This window comes from Myripristis murdjan, chromosome 1 (genome assembly GCF_902150065.1).
Source record: "Myripristis murdjan chromosome 1, fMyrMur1.1, whole genome shotgun sequence".
NCBI lineage: Eukaryota > Metazoa > Chordata > Actinopteri > Holocentriformes > Holocentridae > Myripristis > Myripristis murdjan.
Window position 1 is genome coordinate 32,771,930 of NC_043980.1, and position 26,381 is coordinate 32,798,310.

A 26,381-nucleotide genomic window follows, 5' to 3' on the forward strand; every position below is an offset into this window, starting at 1 on the left:
GCATGAGATAGGCCTTTCATTATAATTACCATATTCAATAAAACACAGATTAGATAAAGGAAGAGAAGCTCGGGGAAAGAGGAAAAGGGTTTGTGTGTGTGTGTGAGTGTGTGTGTGTGTGTGTGTGTGCGAGCCCCAATAGCCCACAGTATTTGAGCGTATTTCTCCATGAACTTGAAAATTTGAATGGAAGATGGTGCATAATTGACATTGCACTTTTCAAAGAGGCCACTATCCTGCAGACGGCACAAATTGTGGAAGCTATCGCTGCTCCACTCAATTTTAGTCTCACTAAATTATTGAACCTGAAGTAATTACAACATCTAATCAATTTTAACTGAATTTTAGCTTTGACAGTTTTGCTACCTCTACTGTACCAAGTCGGTATATTACTGTTTCTGGGATAGATGGAATGCCTAATTTTGCAAGTAGACTTGAACATCCAAGAAAAAGTAACAATGTATTGGCCTGATACTTGTAGCATATGTTTGCTTTTTTATTTTCTCATCATTTTGTCATGGTTGCACAGGTAAACAACAGGCATGTATCAAATCAGATATTCGGAAAAGAACAAATAATGCAATAGAAACAGATATTTCTTCTACCTGAAGCTGCTAGTTATCATGTGGATTCACGAAAAAAAAAAAAAAATACAAAACAGCCTCATGTTGAGTTCTGATAGTGTGACGTTACATGGCACAGATGGAGGGAGAGAGAGAGAGAGAGAGAGAGAGAGAGAGAGAGAGAGAGAGAGCAGGGGTTCAAATCAAATCAAGCTTTCACACCAGGCTTTTCTCTCACTAGCTCCTGCACTTGACACCTCCTCTTTTAATGCGTCAAAAATCACATCAAATAAGTGATCAAAATCATCCTGGTCTAGTCGTATTCATATCGTCCAGTGCAGCCGGTTGGATCAACACGCTGCTGAGTAAAGAGCGGTGACAGAGTTGTTTGTTTTTTTTTAAGATATGGATTCCCAGTGGGGAAAAAAATAATAAAACAATACATAAGATGAGGTGAATCTGCCTCCTGTCCACTGAAGGTAATGAGCAATTTCACTTTAAGCAGCCAGTAAAGCATAAAGTAAAACACTGATGAAGGCAGAAACTCCTCACCACTTTGGATCATGTAACTTCCTAAACTGTCCTCGTTTCCAAGCTTGAATGACACTGCTGTGAATGTAACTAAGATTAATCCTTAATCATATTTATCACTTATGATAATCAACCAGAAAACCACATGAAAATGAAGAGAAACCACATGTATGATGGATGATAGATAGAAGGCAGTGGGAAAGTTACAGAGTGCTCTGTGTTGAATGATCAGCTGTGATGATAATCTTTTTCTGGAAGTGGAGATGCAAAGACTGCCGGGCTAGGGTCAGACATAACCTTTTATTTAATTTGATGTAATAGGCAAACTGATCAGTACTCGTGTGATTTGGTGTCTTGTTCTCCCTCTGATGAAGCCTGATCTGAGTTTTTAGGAAGCAACGCAAAAGTAATTAGGAATCTGGTTAATGAAATCAAAGTCCCATGTTGCAAACAGACTCAAAGTGGCTCAAAGTTTGTGTGTGTGTGTGTGTGTGTGTGTGTGTGTGTGTGTGTGTGTGTTTGTGTGTGTGTGAGAGAAAGAGAGAGAGAAGGGAGAGAGAGCCTGGCTTTAGCAAACTATGCTTGTTTATAGGCAAGGCTGTTTTGTAATTTGAGTGTTACACTGAAGGATGAAACTTGATGTTAATGTTGTATTCATATTTGATAAAGCAGATCATGCTCTAGGGGTAGGGGGGGCCTGTTACAATCCCTCTGACCTTCCAGGGCATTACCTGAGGCTTGGGAGAAGGGCTCAGGTGCTTGGTTTAGGATTAAAAGAAAAGAAAGAAAGAAAGAAAGAAAGACCTTGCATGGCATTTCATAAGCAAAATAAGGTTTGGTTTTAAATGAGTCAAACATTTTCTTGAGGAATTTTGGTCACAGTTTCCACAATACAAGAGATAGGAAAAAAAAAAGCTTCATTTTATGTATTACTTCTTTAAAAGGCTCTCTGAGGCGAAACAAACTTTGTCCTCCACCAAGGTGCATAAACAGGGAAAAGTCACAAGGTTCATGGCAATCCTTTTATTTTGCAAATCAGCCAACATGTTTTAGCAGTTCAGGATACAGAACAATAAAATTATGGAGCTTGGATAGTTGCACAAAGAGAAACAGCCAATCCATTACAAATCAACCAATCAGACAATAGGCCTAACAATAAGTCATTTATTTCACCTCATACCACACGTGGCTTATGGCCACTCTATTAGGCAATCATAAAAAAAGTCCAACATGAGCGCCTTCATAAAACAAACACAAAACAAGAAAATAATTAAAGAAAACCAAATTCTAAAAACCTTTGCAATACAAAGAGCAAGCCATTTGAGACATTAAAAAGCCAAACATTCAATTGAATTCATTGAATTCTTTCATCCATTCTAATAGGGCAGAGATATTGAAAATTATAAATCCAATCCAATCCATATCCCTCAGTAAACATGCGTACGCACACACACACACACACACACACACACACGTCATCACCATCATCATCATCATCATCATGAAATGATAGGGAAAAACATTTCTGAAGATTTTGTTTCCTCAATATAGCACTAACGCATCACCACCTGTCAATATGCTATTTCAGAAAGCTTAGACATGCCCCGAAATGACTGCTTTGTCAAACGTTGGGGTGAGGATTTCAAGCACAATTGATTTTTTCTCCCAAAACCTCAGTTCAACATAGTAAGTAGAACCCCATTACTGCTTTTGCCAAATGAGTCATGCCTGCATTCTATCTCTGGAAAATGGCATACCAAGGAGAAATGACAGCCAAAATGGAGTGAGAAACAAAAATGTTGTTGAGTATCACTAAGTGAGGCATAAATAGGGATTATTATAAAAGGCTATGATTTTTATAGATACAGTTGCTTCACACGTTAAAGCTTTTTTTTTTTTTTTTTTTTTTAGATAAAACTAAAAAAAAAAAAGTATGATTTAAAGGCCCATTCATGCTATCTCTGGCACTGGCATATAACGCATTGTCATATAGTTTGCTATAATTTCCAAATAGGATTATAATACAACATAGCTAGATTAGTTCACAACGTTACCATTTATGTAAGAAAGTTACTTGCCTAGGAAAACCTCAAAAACCTCACAGGTACTGAGAGTCCTTTTACTCAGTACGTTTTCTCCACTCAACAGTACCATCAGGTTCTCGTCTCTTTGCTCTCATAAACAGTTCATTCTTCTGCTGACTTAGTTACTGAGTGAGCAGAGTGGAAAAACAACCCTGGGCTGCACACAGGTCTTATCCCTCCCTCTTTGAACTTTATTGTGTACTACATCACTTCTGTGTCCTTGTGCGTGTGCTTGAAAACCACGTGAGGTGCTTTTGTTGAGCAAAGTGGTAAGCATTTTGCTCACTATTACTACTAGTGACCCAAGCAAAAAGAAAAATCTATTGGTCATAATTAAAAAGTGACTGACAGTGCACTGCATTTCATATTTTACAAACTGGCTTCAGTTCATAAAGGCAGAGATATGGGGTATCTGTCTCACTCAAGGTGTTATAGCCACTCCAAATTAACACAATATTATGTTTGTGAGATCCACTCAAATAATTATGCAAGACAGCAGCATCAAAGTGATTAAAGCAGACAAAAAAAAAAAAAAAAAAAAAAAAAAAAAAAGATCTGCGCTTGCACTAATCAAACAAACATCAAGCAGACATCTGATTTCTGGCTGTACATACAGTAAAGATGAGTAAAGACTGAGTGTGTATAATTAATTGAGAGACCTATTGAATTTGCAGGGTTTAAATATGTATCAGACTGTACTACCAGCTCATCATCCTGAAAAAGCCTGCAGCAAGCATGTAATTTTCCCACAGTATTTTGAAAGGAGAGAGAAAAAAAGCAATGTTATTTGAAGGTGAAAGTGCAGTTTTAAATATACGCTAACTGGACAAGACATCTTTCAGCAGACCCAAACAGCTGGAAAATAGATATCTGGGCACACCCAGGTGGCAGACTGAAAAATACAAGCTTCATTCCTGAAAACACTAGAAAAACATATGTGATGACCAGGCCAACTACGATAAAGATACTTTTCCCCTGCCATGAAAGGAATTATAGCTTACATTATTTTAATAGTCCAGTGTTGGTAGTAATAGTAATAGCAATCACAACCAGTTGCTACATCATTACCATGTCGACCAGTTCTGGAACAATACCTAACCTGAACCGTTATTCTAACCCTAACCCCAGCCAGTATGAAGGCTAACTTAGACATTAACACCCTCATTTATTTAAGGTTTGTGGTGGCTAATGGCATTGCGTGTGTACAAGCATTTAGGGCTTTAGAACTGTTGAATATGTATGTTGAAGTATGTCAGCCAGAAAGTGGCGAAATGAAGAATGAATATGGAGTTTCTTCGAACTGTCAAAATAGGCCATAGGTACGTGATGTAGTGAAGGAAAAACAGCTGCTTTTACTCTGAATCACACACACTATTTACCGCCCAGTGAAAGCATGTTTTACTTCAGGCGCAAACATGAACACTGTTTTTAAACCGACAGCATACTACTTATTTTTTTTCCAAAGTCCATTTATGTTACACCACTTACAAGGCATTCTTCCCATTGATCAGAGGGAGGGATTACATTATGTTACGTGATTAGAATGTATTATAATTCATTTCATAGGGAGACTGAGCATACACCTCGTATGCTCCTGTCTATTGACACCTCTGCCTCGACTAATATTCACCTGTGGATAAACACAAACAAGGCTGTGATGATACAGAGGAAGAGGTGGCGGAGGAGGAAGATGAGATGAGAAGATGAGATGCCTCTGCCCAGGTGTGGCAGGTGCATCAGGGCTTGAGTGTTACCAGATTTTTCTTGACTTTTTCATAGATGGTCAATCACCATCAGGATTATTTAAAATAAAATGACAATTACTGGAGGCTCTCTTTGAACTGGAAGCTGCAACAACATTCAATGATTGTAACTGGCGAATTGCGCCCGAATTGCAACATAGCTCATTTAAATATCAGCTGTTAGTAAATCACTCACTAAATTGGTAATATTTGCATCTCTTATTTTTTAATGCATGGAGCTGGTTTGTGCCTGTCTTAGTAAGTACTACCTCCAGCTCACTTTTATTACACATTATAGGGGCTGGAAGTGTCGTAGCTTTGGGAAATCTGATGCCTAAAATCTAATAGCACCATAGGATTCAGAAAAAAATGCTGAATATTTTTGGTATATAATATCTGTATGTTTGCATTTTGGGCATGAATAGTGAAAACCGGGACAATTTGGCAGTTGAAAACCAGACACTTGTCGGGGCTTGGGATACCCAGCTTGAAAGCGGGACAATCATCTGGTCACCATCAATGAGGTTGGCGTTAGCAAGATAAACTGGAAACCTCTGGACACAAAAACATTTAACTCAGATGGTGAGCAGGTAGAGACCGAAAGTGGTAAATTAATGCAAACTGTTGAAAACAGTATGGAAGATGCACCAATGTTGAAAGTTGCAGCTGTGAGATCTCCACTCCAAGCATGTGTAAAGCAGTAAAGTCATGGTGGGGATGTTATCAAACTGTTGTATTTTCAGCTGTCCACAGGGCAAAAAGAAAACAGTAAAATAAATAAATAAATAAATAAATAAAACCATTCTTTAGAGCATTGTCCAAAAATACTTTCAGTGACAAAACTTTTTTTCAGGCGTACAGGAGGCCAGCATAAAAAGAAAGTTAAAATCTCTGCTCAATTCAATGCTCAACCAGTGAGTGATTATGTGGGATCGACCTCTTGTACTCACCAAATTCAAAATGGAGGAAGCTTTGATTGTTGCAGTGCAGGATGCACCCACAACCTCTTGTTGGCTGCAGTTGCTTTCCTTCTTCTCTGAACAAGAAGCAAAGCCAGAGCCTTCTTTTGATACAATTCTGTAAGCAGATAAGTAAGTTTCACCCTGAAAAATCTGGTGTGACCGCTCCATAAGACTTTAGTAACTACTAAATTATACTGGATGGATGATGATGATCAACTAGGACAGGCAGGAGCAGGTCTGCGTAGACTGTAAACAGGAAACAGGTGTATAATGATGGGAAACACTTGGGACTTTGAGGACAGGACTGCTTTCCATCAAAATTTTGCATATATTTTAAATGCATTCTCAATATTTGGCAGGCAAAAATAAAAATCAATGTGGTTTTCCCACATCTAGACTATGCAAATTATTTGGAAAAGCGGCCGACTGCAGACCAGTCAAAGCTGGGAAACCAAACTGTTCCAAGGATAGGACGATTTGATGACCTCCTTGCTCTGGGAAAAGTGGCAATAACAGCCCTCACTCTTCCGCACGCGGCTTTATTAAAAGTCCATCCACACATAATATGTACTCCCATCCACTGCCATGTTTGCCATCATTCAGCAGAGCGGAAGCACATGGCAAAAGTCCCTGCTTTGTCACTGTTTCTTCAAATAAACTGTTTCCATCAGCCCTTAACACATTTTTCTCTTTGTTGACATGCCAACGAATCCACCGGAGCCAGACGCAATTTTTTTTTTTTTTTGAAATTCCAGTGTTTTCATTCAGGTTTTTCTTGTGCGCACATTTGAATTTGCATAAAAATAGGGGGATGGAAGCCCCAGTGAGAACACAAAGAGAGTCTACAGAGATGGGGTAGAGGATAAAGATATAGAAGAAGCTGGGAAAGCAGCCAGCAGCTCATCAGATCCTATGACACTTGTCAGTTCACGAGTATTTTCATCTCATCTTTTTTATCATTTCATTTTTGTATTTCTTGTAGCCTATACACTTCGAATAACGAAAAATGGCTCTGTGTGCAATGATAAAATACACAGCAGTGGCAAGAGTAGTAGACTTTGTTCTTCTGTCTGTGTGTTTGTGTGTGTTTATGCGTGTATGTGTGTGTGTTTATGCAGCACTCCCCTGCAGTGATGTAATCCAAGCCGATTTATTTATTTGCTCCTTAATTTGTCAAACAAGGTCATATGTCCTGGCGACATTATCGAGACTGCTTTAGCCATTGTTTACACCCTGGCCAGACGTACACTTTGCTGCGCACAGACCTCTAAGTCTTTTATCTCTCAAACATTTGCAAAGCTCTTGATGGCCCCTCTGCCAAGCCAGAGCTCAGCGTGTCCTCTTTATAAAGTCAATGAATTTCATGCAACAGCCGCTGTGACATCTGACCATCAGGTAAACACAGACAGACACACACAGGCTGTGCAGTCCCACACTAATAAACCGTAATGGTGTGCATATCTGCCAGCCATCTCCACTGCCCCCTCTCCAGAAATATTTTTGCACACCAAAGACTACACCGTCACGCATGCTGACACGCAGGTATTGTAAAAAAATGCACACACCTGTGTACACAAAAATGCACAAATGAACAGACAGACTCCCCCTTCAACCTGCAAGCCTTCTCATGAGGTAAATATAGTTCCGTGAACATCTCTCTCGTTCTGTCTCTCCTGGGTGGCTCATCGTCTTCCTCTGTGCGGTATCCAACTGTGACCAAGCCTGAACTAATGCAGTTAGCCACGGAAGTCTGGCAGACGGAGCCATGAACGTTTGCGCTGTTCCGTACCTGTGTGTGACCCCCCTCTGCGTGCATCCCATCAATTTCCTCGACACTAATGGCAAGCATGTCTGAAAATGGCAATAGGATACTGCGTTGAAAGGGCACGTGGAGGGGCTTTCTTTAATTGTGTGTGGAAAATTTAGCTGTGGTTGTCACTGCTGATATCTTTTGTATAATCTTCCAGAATTGTTTTGAAATGTGTGAATATGTAGATTTTTTTTTTTTTTTTTTTTTTTTCCGGGAGGGGGTGGTCATGGAGGGAAGATAACGTGATATACAGTGAAATTGAAAAAAAAAAAAAAAAAAAAAAAAAAAAAAAAAAACAGTTATAATAAAAAGTACGATGTTTTGGTCTAAATTCACCTCAATTAAAATAAAAATTTAAGAGGAAAAGGCTCAGGGCTTCTGAGAATTGGTGCCACTAATTAAAAAAAAAAATATATATATATAGAAAAATTAGACGAGAAGGTGGAGTGAACATTACATATAAATAAATAAAATACTGAAATGTTGTGTATACACACACACACACACACACACACAAACGCCACAAAAAAAAAAAAAAAAAAAAAAAAATCCTTTGATTTTATCAGTCCTCCACCAGCAGATAAGACGTTAATTCAAATGCATGTTCGGCTGAGCATTCTTCCCCTGCAATATTTCTTCGACAAGGTGAAAGGTGAACACCATCTAATTGAGGGATTCCTACCGTCTACAATATGTTACATCTATTGCCCAGGAATGCCTCAAAAATATTTGTGAACATAATGTGATTCTACCCCAAAGCTAGAAACCAAAAATAACCACTCCCAGACGGCATGCCCTGAAGTTGTGTATCTGGAAGCTGAAAATGAATTATAGGAGGCTGACTCTTCCCAGAAAATGTTTGTTGTAGCTTTTCCTCTCAAATTAGTTTTATAATACAATTAGTTCTGAGCCAGAAAATTTGTCCATATCTTTATGAATTAATTGTGGATTATAAGTACATAATTATAAGTTCCTTAATTATAAGTAGTCTTTTCAATCAGTTTCTAATTGATTCTCAGTGGAGTTATATTGGCATGCTGTCAAATGTTTAAGTCCCCATGAAATAGCCTCACATGACTTCTTCTTCCTGTGAAGCAGAGCATTTTAAACAGTCACATCGTCGTGTACTAGTGGGTGTAAGTTAAAATTCCAACCAATGAAACCTTCATAAACCTAACATCCTCTCTCACCCACTTATCCCGTCAAATAAAATTGTCTCTCTCCCAAACTGATGTCCTGTTCGTTTGCACTTGTGCATGATCCTTCCCTGCACCGTGTCCCGCCCAAACTTCCTGTTTCAACAGGAAATACATAAAGTCAAGAAAGTAAGAGAACATTTCATGGCTTCTAAAGGTGATAGGAAAACATTCTGAAAGTCAGCATTGGCATGTCTTTTTCTTTAGTTCACGGAGGAACTGTGGATTCTTTACCAGTCATGGAATAAAAATTGAAAAAAAAAAAAAAAAAAAAATCGGCTTTCAATAAGCACAATTTACTTTTACTTTTGGATCCTTAAGAGCACTGAATATCACATACTTTAAGACTTTTACCATAGGTAGCACGGCATTGGGTGACTTTCACTTGTACTTGAGTAGATTTTGAACAGGCAATTATTATTTTTACTTGACTATAAATTTTGATTATGTTTTACACCACTGGGCAGGAGCAATTATAGTAATTAAAAGATTTTTTTTTTTTTTTTTGTGCATTTTCTGGCTGACACTCCTTAAAATACAGATCCATTAGTTTCATGAAATTCCCAAAAATTACAGTATAAGGATACAGTCCAATGGGCTCTCTGCTGCAGGTCAGTTTGAGGGATCAATATTTTGAAATAAACACACACACACACAAAAAAATCTGTGGTTAAGTTCCACAGTATTTTTTTTGTTTTGTTTTGTTTTGTTTTTGTTTGTTTGTTTTTGTCTGCACATACAATTTATTTCCAAATCTCTCTATTCCATACACCTCAATACGGACTGGCAATGCTGGTTTCAGCGTCAGTGATCCCCCAACAAAGGAAAAATGTGATTTTCCTCATCTGTGGAATCGCTGCAACAAGTAAATCTATAAGCCTGTCTCATGTGACACAAAGTTGGCGAACCTCTCACTCTCATAGACTTTTAATAGGAATTTATTTTTGTACCCTGGCAATCTGTTTTGCTTCAGACACAAGTATTCATCACTGGTGCTCTTCGGTAGAGCATGCTAACAAATTACTTTGGAAGCTAGTCTAATTAATGGCTTGTAGTAGGTGAAACAAAATGAGTGTTTCCACACTCTATTAGCATGTGTGATAAATACACCTGCCCGAGTGCTGCTGAAGACATTTCACATCAAATATCGTTTAATGATGTCAAATCACTGGGAAATCTGGCTCCGGTCTGTGATCATGTTGCTGATGCCATGGCAGTGAGAGGCATGTTGGTGTGCTCACTGCCTTGAAACACACACAAATCTTAAGCAGAATTACAAGTCATTTTCCTGACACTTTCAAAACAGGTACAGGCAGGCGTGGTTTCATCGATTTGGAGGCCCCAGGCAAAGACCAACGTGAGCCCCCTCTCCATTTTGCTTAACACAATGATAGCTGGTGAACAAAAATGATTTGGAGTTTTTTTTTTTTTTTTTTCCTCCCCCAGATAGAAAGCCTGAGAACAAAAGGACAGACCCAAAAGAGAATTCTAACTGTTCTGACTGAAGAACTAGAAAAAGACAATACTTTACAGCAATAATGTCTCAAGTAGAAGTAAACGTATTCAGCAAAATAACTACTTAAGTAACGGTAAAAAAAAAAAAAAAAAAAATACAGAAGTAGGGAATAACTACTTACTATAATGTTGAAAAAATGCACTTAAGGGGAAAAGAAGAAACAAAAGAAAAGCATTTGCAGAGATGTTTGTGCTTAAAATACAACAGGCACGGATTGTGGCTGTGCAGTCTTCAGCGACAAACTGTGGGGGGAAAAAAAAAAAAAATGTGCAAGTTCTCCACAGCCCCCGACCCAACCCCAGGCCCTAATACCACCACCTGTCTGCATCACAGCAAATAGACACTGATGTACAAGCTCAGCCAGGCCAAGTACTTCTCAGCACAAAGCAAAACACACAACTGAACAATACTCATCATATGACCTCACACTTTCAGCAAGCAGCCTAGTCTGTGATCCAAAACTAACAACACCAACCATGAATGGAGATTTATTTTCTTATTACTCAATGCAAGGAATAACAGTACAAAGCTGAAATACTCTATGTGCTGTATTTGGGCGTATGATAGCTTTCTTTGCATGTGTAATCTCTACAAACATTGGAGTAAAATACATGTATTTTCATTTGTTGATAAAACAATCCCAGATTGATTATGCAGTAATCATTACTTTTTGCATAAAAAATCCTCAATTTTTTATATTATTACATTTTTGTGTTTTTCTGTATTTTGAGACATTTCTTTGTGATTGCAATGGGGGGACACTAGGACCCAGTTTCAGTTTGTGCAGTCAAGGTGAGAAAGCGGCACTGACACACCTGTACTCTATGAGCCTCACGCTTTGAGGTGCTCTCACTTTGATTGAGCTGAAACTGGGCCCTCATAATAACAATAATAATAATAATAAAGACACTCTCACACTGTTAAATACCAGCAACAGCCATTCCCACCCCAAGCAACGCCAAAGAGAACATGATCCTATTCTGGATCAATGTCTGGATAAATGTTCACTTAGGCTTGCTGGCTTTCTCGAGGTCTTGGAATACATTATCCGAAAGATTTTTCTGCACCCTGCTTCTGAATCATTTGGAGGAGGTGCGAACCACCTCCAAAAGCAAACAAACAACCTGACCAAATAAACTATACTTTTTTGAGGCAGGAGGTTCAAAAACACAATCAATACGTGAATTCAAAAGGCATTCTATGCAAGAGTTTGCCTCCTCATAAAGAAAACAATGTGCCAATAACAATATCTGTCTACTGTTGTTTGCGCTCACATGTCTCTTTGTACAAAAAAGCTTTTGGCCAAAATGCAGGGAACAAAGACACGCAAATTATAGTATATCAATGTGCTGCCTAGAGGGATCCATAACAGAGGAGCACTAAGAAGAAAACCAATAGCCTGATTCTGAAAAGCTAGATTGCCTCTATTTCAGACAGTTTACAGTGCTAACAATCTAAGAATAGTGAATTTCAGTGAAGTGCCTATCATTACACTGGCACACAGAAAAATGGGCGCCCTTGGCTATCCTTATTGGCATCAGCCATTACAGCCATTATCAAGATGGATCACTGTCATTGTCTTTTAATGGACAGGTGACCCATGTGACGTGTGTGTGTGTGTGTGTGTGTGTGTGTGTGTGTGTGTGTGTGAGTGTGTGCGTCCACCGTGTTTGTGCATGTCTTTCTCTACAGCCTTAAAGCATGTTTAACTCATCAAGACTCATTGCTGGTCCCATGATTAGCAGAACTTTCATAGCAATTCATAGAGCTCCATATAACACAAGCATTTTTTCTCTCAAATTAATTAGCTTAAATTAGATGTCAAAATGGTTAATTATTATGATAAATGTTTTATTGCAATAATAGTGAGAGGAATTAGAACAATGTTAAATCGGGGCGCGCACACTCAATGCAGAGTTGTCAGAGAGAGTAATGGGTATAATTCATTTAATGGGAACCAAAATACCCACAGATTTTAATAGCAAGGACAGAGAGTGTGAGAGAGAGGGAGAAAGAGAGACAGAGGGGGAATAATGAATGCATCCGAAAAATGCAACTCATCTTCCTTTGTCGTATAGAGCTAAGTGAGGAGAGGCTGGAGAGTCTCTCAGAATGGCTGTGTTTGCCTGGCTGAACACAGAAGCATATTTGAATAGAAATGAAGACAGAGCCTTGTACAGAGGAATTATTAATTGATAATAAATGGAATAAATTCCTTGGAGAAAGCCATGGTAGTAAGGGGTAGTAAGGACTAAGCCTTTCTCAAACGATGACCAGTTCAATTTGATATTCATTACACACAACAGACACTTAGTGGCTCCAAGTTTTAGATGCTTCAGCAAGTTAGTTCCAGATAAGTTCATTCATTTCAGATGACTGAATCTATTGCCACTGCATCATCCCCATTGCAGATGCATTGCTTTGTGATCCAAGTGGTAAATGCATTGAATTTCTTCCACTTATGCAATGATTATGCATGCAGGAACTAAAGTGAATGTTGTTTGATTCAATTTTTACAGATCTCTGTGATGTTATTGTAATGAAAATATTTAATCAGGGGCTCAAAGTTGCAAAGAGCAACTTTGTGCAGCAGCACAAATGCATTACGGATTAAGCGTGATTGTAGCATTAGTCAAAACCTAGGGCATTACTGGAGAGACTCTGAGTGTTCAAATGTGGGTCAAATTCTGCAGTGACTGCATGAAGTTGACCTTTCAGCGTAGGATCAGCCCTCACCTTAAAACACCCACAGTCAATGTTCTCTTATGCTCTTTGTGGTTATACAATACATACAGCTGATACATGCCAGTTATGTTATTTAATGCCTATCTTCTGAAGATCTGATGGGACAAAGTGATATATTCAGTTGATCAATCCCAGAAGCCTACAGCCAGACAAGCTAATTTGTGATGCACCTGAGAAAGCAGTGGTATGGCTATGTATTAAACATAATATCAGATCTTTAATAGCCACTTGAAATGAAGATCATTACATTGAACCACAGAATAAGCACATCATTTATTGCTGAGATAGGGTAGAATTCGGCAGTGGCATGCAACACCATCACTCCTACAAGCCACTTTAGCATTTTCCAAAAAGAGAAAAGAAAAAAAAAGAAAGAAAATCACTGTAGCTTAAGAATGGCATCTGAAGTAATTAAATGATTTCAGTGTGATACTACATGACACTACTCCCATAAGCACTGGCTGCACACTGTGCGCTCATCCCATTGGTCCATCCATGTCATCAACTTGCCAGTGGCAACACATGACAGTAAATACAGTTGCTTAAGCCTTGACAAAAGAAACAGCAAAAGAATGTAAACTGCAAACTGTACTAAAAGGTGCAAGCCCTTATCAGTATTTGGTGAGAATAAAGTATCTACTCTGAATAATCTCTGGTCACATTTCAACAAGCAACAGCAAAAAAAAACACTGTAAAAGTTTGTCTACGAGTGGGGATTAAAATAGGCTAAATATTATAAAATACTTTAGATTAGTGGTTAGAAATGAAAAAAAGTATTTTAAAAATTCAGTGCAGAGTGAATAATAGGGAAAACAATAAAGACTGTAAAAAGATTGAGACTAAGGCCCCGTCTACACGACAACGGTTCTGATGAAAACGGAAAACTCATTCCTTTGCGTTTTTAAAAAGTTCCATGTTTATACAATAACGCTGTGAGAACGATCCTCGTTCACACGGATCCGCAAATACAACTGAAAATGCTGTAGTGTGCATGCCAGGCCAGTAGGTGGCGGTGAACTTTGCAATGTAACACCACAGAGTAGCACCGCGCGCCTGTGCACAAACAGTTCGATAGTCCGCCATTGTTGTTGTTTTCCTGTTCGCGCATGGCTGAAAACATCACAGTCACGCGAGAAGTGGGGCCGTGTCGTCATCGTTTCACAAGAATTGCGTATTGCCAGTTTACACGGCGGCGGGGAGAGCGGCGTTATCAAAAAATTCCACTCTGGAACGTGGTTTCAAAAGTTTGCGTTTTCAAGCACCTAAAATGCCGTTGTCATGTAAACGAAAGGCCAAACCGCAACAAAAGTTTGCCGTTTTTGTGAAAATCGCTGTCGTGTAAACGGCCCCTAAGAAAAATGAAGTCCATACGGGGACAAAGAAGAAGAACAGGGATATTGATTAAAAGTGGAAGTCACATCAAAAGTAGTTATTGGATGTGATCCAGCTTAATTAAAAAAAAAAAAAAAAAAAAAAAAATCATGTGGCCTACTGTAGTGCTTGTCAAATTAATTTCTTACTGGCACAATCAATCAGACATACACACACATACAGAGTTTACTAAAGTCTCATAATGATTTCTTGTGCAAATAAAAATGTATTTCAAAACAAATGAATTCCATTATAGTCTCCAGTTAGACCTACCTCTTGCTACTTTTTTGGGTGGATTTTGTTTGGTGAAAATGCCGTGTGGCTTTGGAAAACCAGCAGCCACAGTGGCAAGCCAAAAAGTTAATGTCAAGCCCTGCTGAGAACGGCATAGATTCAACCCTCAAATTTAACGCATATTCAACCTGGTCTCACAGAAATACGTGAAATGCAAAAGACTTTCTTCAAAATGCATTATATGGTTAAAATTACATGCCAGTACTATGAAAACAATACAACCTCACTGCAGTGGTTCAGCAATTTATGTAGTGCACCTTTAACACACTCATTATTGTACGCATTGTAGATGCACAGTTTCTATTGTACAGCATGTTACATCCACCAGCATAGGCAAATCAATCAGTCCAAGAAAATGTATTTCATATCGTCAACCTCATCCCCAAGCAATCTAAGAAGCCTCCAACTGTTCAGGTCAGATAAACCCTGTGTTACCAGAGCCTTCACCTGACGCCTCCTCATATTATCTCAAATCTACACTGTCATCCTCTTTTCCCGATCGCTTTACTCACAGGAGATTGTTCGGTGGCCTCACATCCACCTTTAATGTCCTTAAAGTCTTAGTGTGTAACACGGTGCCTTGAAATGATTAACAACACTGTGAAGCTGACAGCTACACATTATCTCACTTGTAAGTGGGCCGTTCTCCATGTACGGTGTGTGCACAGTGTAAATATTGCTACTTGGCATACAGTTCACTGACTGGCTTTTATGAACATCTCTGTTTGTTATAATCCAATTACTGGATTAATAGACGTTCTTTTCAATGGCCAGTGGGCAGGAATTTCCATGATTAAACTCATTCTGCAGTTTCTCGGTGTTGGAGAGAGAGATAATCTTTAACCTTTACATTTCAAATTCTGAATGTACTTGCAACACAATGAGGTATCATGGCCATATTGTGCTGGGATCCAATTACATTATTTCTTATCCCAAATGCTCTCAGATTAAGTTAATTATTGCTTAGTGTATTTCATATTTGTGTAAATGATAGTGCTGTGTAGCATCAACACATCAGTCTTCTGATGGAAAGAAGGAAATTCACATGAAAATGTTTACATGGCAAACTATTTGAAATGATGAAATCTGAGGTCATTTAAAATGACTGGGCCAATAATATCAGCAAACATAAATCACTAAGACTGCTTAGTGCACAGCAATTAACTAGCCTACAACAAATTATCTACAGTAATGGAATTACCTCATTAACTAATTGCCTCAACTAGACACAAATACATGTCAAAGGTCTTTTCTGTGGTGTTTCAGTCAAAACATTAAGGCAACTTTAAACCCCAAAAACATGCCTCATCTGATTTGTCTGGTCACATTTATTCTGCAGAAACAATGTCTGGCTTTAAAATCGCATTTACAATAACACGGTGTTTGCTGATGGCTCTGAGCACATGGAAATAGCCTAGAACTGTGGATACAACAGATTGTCTGTTTCTGTGTGCTTGTGTGTGTGTGTGTGTGTGTGTGTGTGCTGAGGTGTGAGGGGTGCACATGAGTCAAGATCATCTGTTCCTGCTTGCCTGGTGAGGTCACGTCAGCACAATCTCTGTGCTTGGGCAGCCTGACCTGACTTGTACCCCTTGACCAGTCCAAATAGGGTCTAAGCTGTCTGGCCTCACCATATGCTGGCTAACAAAACACCTCTGCCACTGAGGGCCCATGCACCCTTGGCTTAGTAAGGAGGCCTTTATTCTTCATCCCATTTATCAAGTGCCTCAGAGTAGGCATTCACATGGGATGCCTTCCTTTATATTGGACATTTTAGACATCAAACTTCTCTCCAGTGTGACTTAAACTGAGTGAGCAGGCGGCACTGTGGTGTCAAGGACAGTTACACAGGTCACATAGCTGTTGACGGGCACAAATTTGGCTTTTGCAGGGTTCAGATCAGCGGCCTCTCCATTACCGGACAGTCTCTCCTTGATTCTGTCATTTTTTGATACGCTGTAATGCAGCAACTCTCCTTTGAGACTGTCCGAGAACAAGAGCCCTGGAAAATATTTAGAATATTTACCTCAATATATCATTCTCAAACTGATTTTGACAGCACTGGATAATAGCTGTAGAAAAATGAGACCATCATGGTGAAAAGTGGTTAATTCTATGTGCAGCTCTCCATCTGTTTATTCCATTTGTCCCGGAGTACGGGGCACTAGGCATACTTAATAAATTCAACACCTGTTATCCAAAATGTAATTTAGCTGTTACTAAAACGGTCACCTGCAAAAAAAAAAAAAAAAAAAAAAAAGAGTTTTTTTGCCACACCTAGATTAGCCACACAATAGCAAAACTATAATTAACTGCCATTTGATTGACCTGAATGATTTGTAGCCATGCAGGCTACATGAGTCCTGTGGGTTTATCACATTGTGCAAAAATTCTGACCTCTCTCCTTGAAGCTAGGCATCACCTGGGTCCAGCCACATAAAGGACAGGCCAATCATAACTTTTGGACACTGATCCAAAAAACAAAACGAATACCAAAAACAATGGCGCTAGATGGAGTGCAGCACTGCCGATTTTTTGAGGGTGTAAGTAAGGAAAAAATAACTACTCTGTAGGCACACTTTCACCTACAAAGGAGATGTTCTCACTCTATAGCTCCATCGGTGGTGAAGGAAACAAATGCACATCTTGTTGTGTCTCTGTTGGTTGCTCTCATGAAGGACCACAGATGCACAAATGTACAAAACTGGATTTCATTCCTCTTTCATTGGAATCATTCCTGGATTGATTTTTTTTGTTTGTTTGTTTTTTTATCATAGCCCAGAGACTGGATGATTAATGATAAATAGGCTCAAATATGTTAGATCAAGAAAATCTGAATGTAGTCAGGTCACATACGAATGGTAAATATCACTGCTTTGTTTATAGGTGCACTGTGTCTATGTCATGTGGCAGGTCGTTTTAAATAATGCAAGGTGGCTGCAGACCTGAGTAAACTCACTCTTAGGAAGATAGATGTGAGGGATTTCTTGTACCATTGTGCTGTGGGCAAACTAACTTGCCTCCTAAGGTAAAAATACAATAGCCATTTCATTTAAAATGCAGGATTTTGTCAGTCAGTGCAGCAATATGTCTCTGTGTGATCTATGACTTCCAGGAGGTAAAGCGACCCTGAGCTGGAACATACAGAAGCAGCCTCTGACTGTGGAAAATACATTAATAGGTATACACTCTTCACAGGAATTGATGGTGAAAGGAAAAACAATAAAATTAGACTGGTATTATTCTTAAAGTAACCAAGAACTAAAATGCACAGTTCAATACAGAAGGCGCTGTTATGAAATGAAAATGATCACACGTTTCATACTGTACTTGGTAAAGGGACAATTGACATGCAGGCGGAATTCTCAAGAGAAAATGAGTATGTGTTGTACCTGCTAATTCAAATCTGTTGTAAATGTAATGGTGTGATCCCCTAAATGGGCTGCACAGAAAGTTTCGTGCATGTTCCAACGGTAGCATGTCTCAGCGCATCTTAAGTTCCTGTAAAATAACATCTCTTAAAGTGGTCTTTTGAAGTTGTGATTGGGATGCAAGGTTGGATATGTGTGTGTGTATGTGGGGGGGGATTTGAGTTTACATCTTCTCATCTGGTCTTGGCATTATGGAGTCAAGCTTGTTTTCTTTTTTTCCCCCCCTCCTTTGCCTTCGCAAGTTGCTCCCACCATCTGGCACCAGGCTTTGAAAACCAGGCCAAGTCTCTCCCACCAGAATGGCATGAAAATATACCCACATATACCCACCCGTCCTGTCGCTCTCTCTCAAGTCAGCCGCAGACTACAAGCAGTGATAACAGGGCTGGTGAGCTGAATGGAATGGAGAGGAATTTTATGGGTCAGTGGAGACAGAAGAGATCGCTTCCAAGGGTAGTGATGTTTATTTTGTAGTGTGAAAATATTCCACTTGAAAATGCATTATGGGGAATAAAAGTTCAACAGACATGAGAGGATATCCATCTGTGGTTATTGGGTTAAAACTCAAATTAATCATACATTTCACAAGTGATGGCTCTAAACAATAATGACATATGACAAGTGGAGCTGTAACAGTTCCTTTGTGTTAAACAGTCCCAAGAAGTCTACTTCCTCCAAAGTTCATAAAAATGCATAAGCATAGATCACAGTTTGGTTTTTGAACGCATTTTCCCCAAGTCAATCTTTTCATCCAGGTCACAGCTGTGCCTTCGGAAACGAGATGGAGACAAAGAGAAAGCTCAGGTAAATGAGTTTTTGTGTGTTCACTGGAACCTGGCATTCCAGAGTCGGGCTTGACAGGGAAAGAGAGTAAGAACGAAGGCAAGAGTGGGTTCAGACCTCCAGCGACTTGTTTGTGTAGTTAACTTTCTGCTCCCGTCAGCTTGGAGGAACTCCACTGACTCCCTTCTGGCCGGGGCCAGGGTCATTTGCATAACCTATTCCCCTCTCTCACAGCCAGTCGTCTCAGCCTCTCCCTTAGTCTCTGTTTACTCAGTGCGACTGGGGCCATGTTGGACCAGCTCCACTGCTGCGCCATGTCGATTCCCTTGTCTGTGGCTGGGCTTTAATTGCCTCGGTTTTATGCTGGGTCAGGCTCTGTGTGATACACACTCCTTAGTAGGCCTCATTGTGACGATGACCTTTAAATTGCTCTCTCTCTCTCTCTCTCTCTCTCTCTCTCTCTCTCTCTCTCTCTCTCTCTCTCTCTCTCTCTCTCTCTCTCTCTCTCTCTCTCTCTCTCTCTCTCTCTCTCTCTCTCTCTCTCTCTCTCTCTCTCTCTCTCTCTCTCTCTCTCGGCCTGACTTCCTTCCTTGACTCATTTATGTTTACCAGGAAATTGCATTTTTCTTCCAAACAGTCCCATAAATAAAGTAGTTGTAGGTATCAGTGCTAAAATACATACTAATTTTTAACAGTGGTGACCAGCATGTTGGCTTTTGAAATTCATCACCAGGGACTACAATACAGTAAGTGTGTGATACTTTTGTAGACTTTTTTTTTATTTTTTATTTTTTACAAACAGACAAACTGGCAAATGAGTTATATAGCTGGCACACAAACACACACACACACACACACACACACACACACACACACACACACACACACTTCAAATATCTGACACATAAAGAAAATCAGGTTGGACCCCAGAAGATCTGTGATCAGCTGATTGGCATTACACTTGAAAAATGAGAACTATAAATGAATGGTGGATGTCAGAGTTTAAACAATGTTTTTGAGTCCATTACAGAGAAACATTTGATGAAAGTTAGTTAGTTATTTCGAAGATAATAAGCAACCAATTACACTGTCCACAGGAGGGAAGATGTTAACCAGTCATGCAATTTCACCGAAAATTTTGATTATCCATCCGTGCTGATTTTCTATGCAGTGGATAACATCTGTTCATGAACCGAGGGGTTCTGTTCAAAAACATTATACCACTATTTCAGTGGGGAAATTTGCATCTTAAATTTGTTGTTCAATATGAGTAAGTATGTATTCGTAGGACCCAGTATTATAGTTATAGTGTTACAATATTTTATGTTATAATTATAGCAATCATTGGAGTGCAGATGTCACATTTTAAATAGGTGATGTCTAATTTTTGAGCAAGGCTGTCCGATTAAGTCAGCTGATATGAAAGGCAATGAATGTAGACACTAACGGTCATTTGCAAGCAAGCAGTGTTCGCTCTCCCAGTTCACCCTTTATTGTTGTTCTGTTTCTGTGCTGCTTGGCTGGTTGTTTCAAGCCAATGAGGCCAGCTGCCCCAATAAAGTGTAGCTGTGATTGGAGCTGAGAGCATTATATGGGGGAATTGGTTGTTGGATGGCAGTATTTGGGGTTGGACCTTCTGGAGATGTCTTGGGCCTAATCCACATTTGTGTTACCAGGTGCCTTGTAAATAACCCCGATGGTATGTGTAGGTTTCATTTGGGACAGCAGGGGCATGTTGCTTCCACTTTAGGGAATTGCACATTTGTCCCCCTCACTTTTCAAGCCTGAATTATTTAGTATAGCTGTCTATGAGATCAAAAAAACACCACCGTGCTGCTTGTCACTGTTTCCCACAGATGGCCATGCTCCAGTGCAAATGTGGTCTGTGGTCTTAAAGGGCTCTACCACTTTTTTTGTACATCCCATGATCAATGCTACAATGTGCCCCCTTTCACTCTGAGTTCACCGAGTGCATCAAGACTACAAGTGAACAGAGAATGTACTTTAGAAACAAGTGTGCTTGGCCCTTTTCAGGTGCTTGGGGGGGTATGCATGATTGGAGTGAATAAAGCTACCTTGCCTTTTAAAAGTTCACACTAACGCCAAAGTGCTGCGGCAGCACAGAGTTGTTGTAACTGAGAGAATATTTAATTCATATGTTGCCTTACAGGAGTGACGTCCTAGTGTGTGAACGTACAGCACTCTGGGCCGAGAGTTGGTTGATGCTTACTTGACTTCTGCCATAGTGCCTGGTGTACATGTGTCAACAATATTTCCCTTATGCTGGGTTCTGGGCTGTCTAAATAGTACATACTGTAATTCCCCAGAGCGCTGGGTGTGGCAGTCAAAAGGGACCGTGATGTAAAGTGGAAGCTGACAGATTGTTTTAACTCTGTCACACCTGAGCAAATTTGTAAAATTACAAGAAAATGAACAAAAAATCACAAAAAACATAAGACACTGGTTAAAATAAATAAATAAATAAATAATAAAAGACTTGGTACTTTTGATACTGATAATTATTGTATTTAGGCTATATATAAGATTATAACAAACTAACTGCAAATATGTTTAAATATGTATAAATATGCTAGTGCTGTGGTGTTGGGACAGTCAGTGTAAAATATTCTTCCAAAGTTAATTAAATTTGACTCAGCAGTGTCCAAGATACTGTGTTTGAATGTTGGGATCCTGTTGTCCTGGCGGTGCTGCTGCTGTGGGCCTGTCAGCTTTACATTCAAAATGCTGCACCCCAGAGTCAAAATCCATCATTCCCCAAAGTTTCATCCAAATAGACCAACAGAGGCTCAGAAATTAGGCATTTGATCATCAGTTGTGGGAGGCAACAAATTAACATACACCCAAACTTTAGCAATTGTGGAGGAAGTACTCCTCCAAGAACGAGTAAAATGAAAAGGGGAGCAGCTGGATGAGCTGTCTTTCTTAAGAAATGGTGCACAGAGAGAGACATGATAATGTGAGTAGCTGAAATGGGCAGCAATTTTCTTGCAAGACCTTCAGGCTCTCCAAGATCACTAGCCTGATAAGCACAGAACAAGACGAGCGAGCTAACCTGGCGGCTTGTTTTGTTCAATATTTGTTCCATTCATAATCCAATCGGACATGGAATTCAAAAGGTTGGTACAACTGATGGGATCTAGCTTGATTTCACATTGACTCTGCCTGCCTGTCAGACATGAACAGGAGTATGTTGGAGGCAGGCAGAATTGTGGCGCAGGTTGCTGTGTAAAACATTGGTGATGCTCATTTAGGTCTATTCTATAACAGAGTCAAAATGATGCTTTTATATGTCAATGCAACTGCTTTCATATCAGATCAAAGAGAAATTATGAACATGGTTCAGGCTGATTTATACTCCACCCAACTTTTCAAAAAGTTGGTTTTCACATGTCAACACTGACACAGTTTAATTTCATATTGACTTTGCTTTAATGTCAGGCATGATGAGGAGGAGCAGCGGCAGTAACAGCATTCTGGTACAGGTAGTTTATAATTACTATGGAAATGGATGGCAGTGACCTGTTTATCCAGGTCTATGATGGGGCAAAAAACAAACAAACAAACAAACAAACAACAACAAAAAAAACTTTCACATTATGAAAAATGGGCTTGCTTTTTTTGTTAAAGGAGAGGGGAAAAAACAGGATGATGAAAATATGTGTAAATAGATGCATGGGGAGATAACATGCATCTGTTTACAGTTCAAATGGAGTCAGTTTGTGTTGGAGAAAGATAAGGTAGAGAAGGACATGAATAATGGATAACGCAAGGATGGGAGAATGGATAGATGCAGGATGGAAAAAAGATTAACGATCGCACATCAAATTGAAACAGAGTAGGCTGGATGATGACATTGATGGACAGAGGAATAGGCATGGTTGGAAAGAAATATTTCAGATATTTTCTGTATATTGTTCTCAAATAAGACAAAAAGCAAGCATGTAATTTATAAATTGTGAACAATTTGGCTCTGTAAAACCAAATGTAAGTTGAAATTATTTGGTAAGTTAAATCAATGCATCCTGCTGCCATCACGCAAGTGTTAGCTCTTATTTTTATTTTTTAAATTTTTTTATATAGTATGAGGGCACAGTATATGTGTCAGTAAAATGCTGCATGCTGGGTATGTCACAGTCATTATTAATGCAACTTTGGGACTAATGGATACAGGCAATGCAAACAGTCAGTCAAGATTGAGGGAGAGTCATTAGTGACGTCACCAATCAGTAGTAGTAGTAGTAGTGGGGCAGAAATTGCATCACCAATTAATAGGATAATCACTTTTTGTCCATTTTCAGCTTGAAAAGCAACTATAATAAATTTTTAGGTGGTTATGTGATAGTCTCAATTGAATGCTGATGCCTCTATATGACCTACATAAGCAAACTAGACCATCAGCGAGAACATTGGCAATTTCTATATGGTTATTCTAAATGCCTGTCACTTGGTCAGTGTGTTGGTATCTTTTTTAAATGAAGCTAAGCCACCTTTTTTTAGTATGTACTGCAGCTGCCCTTACAAAGTATGTAGTGTAGTATGCAGTATGCATGCGTATGCATACTAGTGGGACACACGACATACATCATCGCTGAACTCCGACCCTCTTGCTCACTTCCGCCGCCGTCTGTAGCGCCATATTTGAATGTTGTTGTCAAAATGCCGGTGCTGTTTCATACTGCGCTGACGTCTGTCATATTTCTGATCTTCTGTCTTCGTGTCGCTTCTGCTGTCATTGAGCGAGGTGAGTGCGATATTTGTGTCATGTTGTCTTCTGTATGTGGGCGTGGCTTGTACACACAGCTCAGTCAGTGCAATGTAACGTCCGTTGCGCAAAGGATTGTGGGTCAGAATGGCCAGAGAAGTATGCTGACATGCATACTGCGAAATCTGACCGGATGTAGTAGAACATCCTGGTACTCTTGGCATACTGCATCGGACATACTATGTATTGCGACATACTAATTATTTTTCTTGCATAGTAAATAGTATGGTAGTATGGGTATTGGAACGCAGGGCAGATCACGATCTTGTGATGCTCATGGGAAACGTGGTCTTCATTCCAGGAAACATGACAGCTTTTGCCCACGGGTGTCGCCAAAATCAACACAAAATGAAAGTTCCATGCAGTTGCTGTAAAGGGCAAATATATAGTACTCTGAGATATGTGACATTATGTATAAAAGCGGAGAATGGCAAAGGCTTGAGAATTTCTTTTAGGGACAAATGTCAAAATACTTTCATTCGAAAGGTCACCATAATGGTCACTAATAATAACTATGTGTTAAAACCCCTTTCTAAATCCAGGGGCTTACATTATTCCTAGATGGCTCACAGATCTTCGCTGCTGGGGAGTGCAGGCCAGCAATCCCTCACCATGTGTTACAGAGAATTAGGCGTACTGTATATCTGCCTAAAGACTGGAGAATTAGACCGCCAGCCCTGACTCCATTGATCCATGCTGACACACATTTGTTAGAGTGTCAGCGCAACAACAAGCAAAGGATTTTCTTTGTTGTCTTGTGAAAACAACAAAATTGGTGCTCACCAGCTTTGCCTTGAATCGCAAAGCAGTGCATTTTAGATGAGACCTTCTTTGAGTCTGAGAAATACTTTTGTTGCCGATCATAATAACAGTAAATGACCACATGCAATAAACTCACAGCAAAAAAAACCTTTTGAAACAAGTGCACTTATGTGCTGGATACCTGCGTGAAAAGGCGATTGGGAACGGCGGTGTGAGCACTGGGGTCAAGTTGAGGCACAAATTTAACATGAGCAACTAAACCTTCACATTAACCAGTTTAAGCTGCTCGCTAAAACACCTTAACCAAACATATTCAAAGAGTTTCACGGCAAAATTGATAGCAATCATGTGGAAAAAAGCCACACTTACGCTTACAAAATCATCGACTGCTTGAAAACAAAATAAATTGGAGGTGCTGAAAGGACAGCAGATAACTTAAGACACCGGTTGACAAAAACGGTGGCATGTTTTCAGACAGGTTCTTCTGTGTTCAAGAGATGCAGAAAGTATTTTTTTTTCTTTTTTTCTCTTCTTTTCTGATGTTACTTCAACAGTTTTCACCAAATCCTGACACCACTATACTCAACACAATAGAAGTGTTTATTTTTTTCTGTCTCCTTTTAAGACAGTGGGCTCCTGCAGAGGTGGGATAAGTGCTATCTGCGGAGTAACTTTGTCAACATCCTAATCATCTTTGATTGGTGTTTCGTCACAGCCGAGAACACAACAGATGCTGCCTCATTTACCATACCCTCTGAATTCATATACAGAGACACCCGCGCGCACATGCCGAGGGAGAGAGAGCGGGGGGTAATTTGTCGCTTTTGATTTCTCATTGTGTTTTTTATTATGTTTTTGTGAGGACTCCAGGAAGAGAGCCTGTCATCTTAGCAACAGTTAATGAAGACTATCAGTGTTCAGATAAGCACACACATAGTGGTACACACCCATAGACAGCATGTTCACTATCATACACATTACGCAAACAAAATCAGTAGCCGACACGCACAAAACTCCCTCCCACCGAGGGGAGACGGAAACAGCACACCCAGAGGATAATGGATTAGTATAGGTTTAAGAAGATTCCGCTGTTTGTTAAGCTCTACAGTTTAGCTCAGTGTGTGTGTGTGTGTGTGTGTGTGTGTGTGTGCGCACGCGCGCACGCGTCTGTCCTATGTCAAACACAGCCCAGAAAAATTTCCATTATAAAGACACGGTGTCTAATCTGTCACTTGAGATAGCAGGGGAACAGGAACTGTGTGTCCTGTGTGAGTGTGTTTCTCATCTTGGTGTGTGTGTGTGTGTGCTGAAGCTGTTAACAGTCCAGCAATGATCTACCTGACAGCTGCACACCTCTTGCTGCTTTGCTGCTTTAACCAGACAGTCTGGAGCATCCTCCTGTTCGCTCAGAGACGCACAGTTTCATTTTCTCGGCGCCTCACAGGAAAGATTATCTGGAGAAAAAAAAAATCTTCTTGGTGGACACTCATTAAGAAAAAACAAAATCAGTTAAATGAGACTCTTTTTGGAGTTAAGCGAGAATTTGGCAGAACTCTGTGAGAGCTGCTTTAGGCTACAGGAACAGTGCGAGATCCCCAGCTGCGGACTGTCAGGTTATGTGAATCTGTGCCCCAGCTAAATGCAGGCTATTTGGGATTTTAATACGAGATCAATAATGCATAAAGTAAAGATTACTGAGATGCGCGTTGGAAAAGCCAATTAAATACTGCTTTACATATTTCCTCCAGCCTGCTCCTTCCCTTTGCATCCGCATGTCTCTTTCTCTCTGTTGTTGTTTGCTCAGATAG

At 39.7% G+C, this 26,381-nt stretch overlaps 1 long non-coding RNA gene across 1 annotated transcript; it reads left to right on the forward strand.

The window, feature by feature from the left end:
• The first annotated feature begins 449 nt into the window (after positions 1–449).
• On the forward strand, positions 450–25,771 carry LOC115366167 (uncharacterized). The gene is made up of 4 exons (XR_003928818.1): positions 450–460; positions 6,139–6,145; positions 23,392–23,504; positions 25,761–25,771. It is a non-coding gene; the product is annotated as an uncharacterized LOC115366167 (long non-coding RNA).
• Positions 25,772–26,381: the final 610 nt, after the last annotated feature.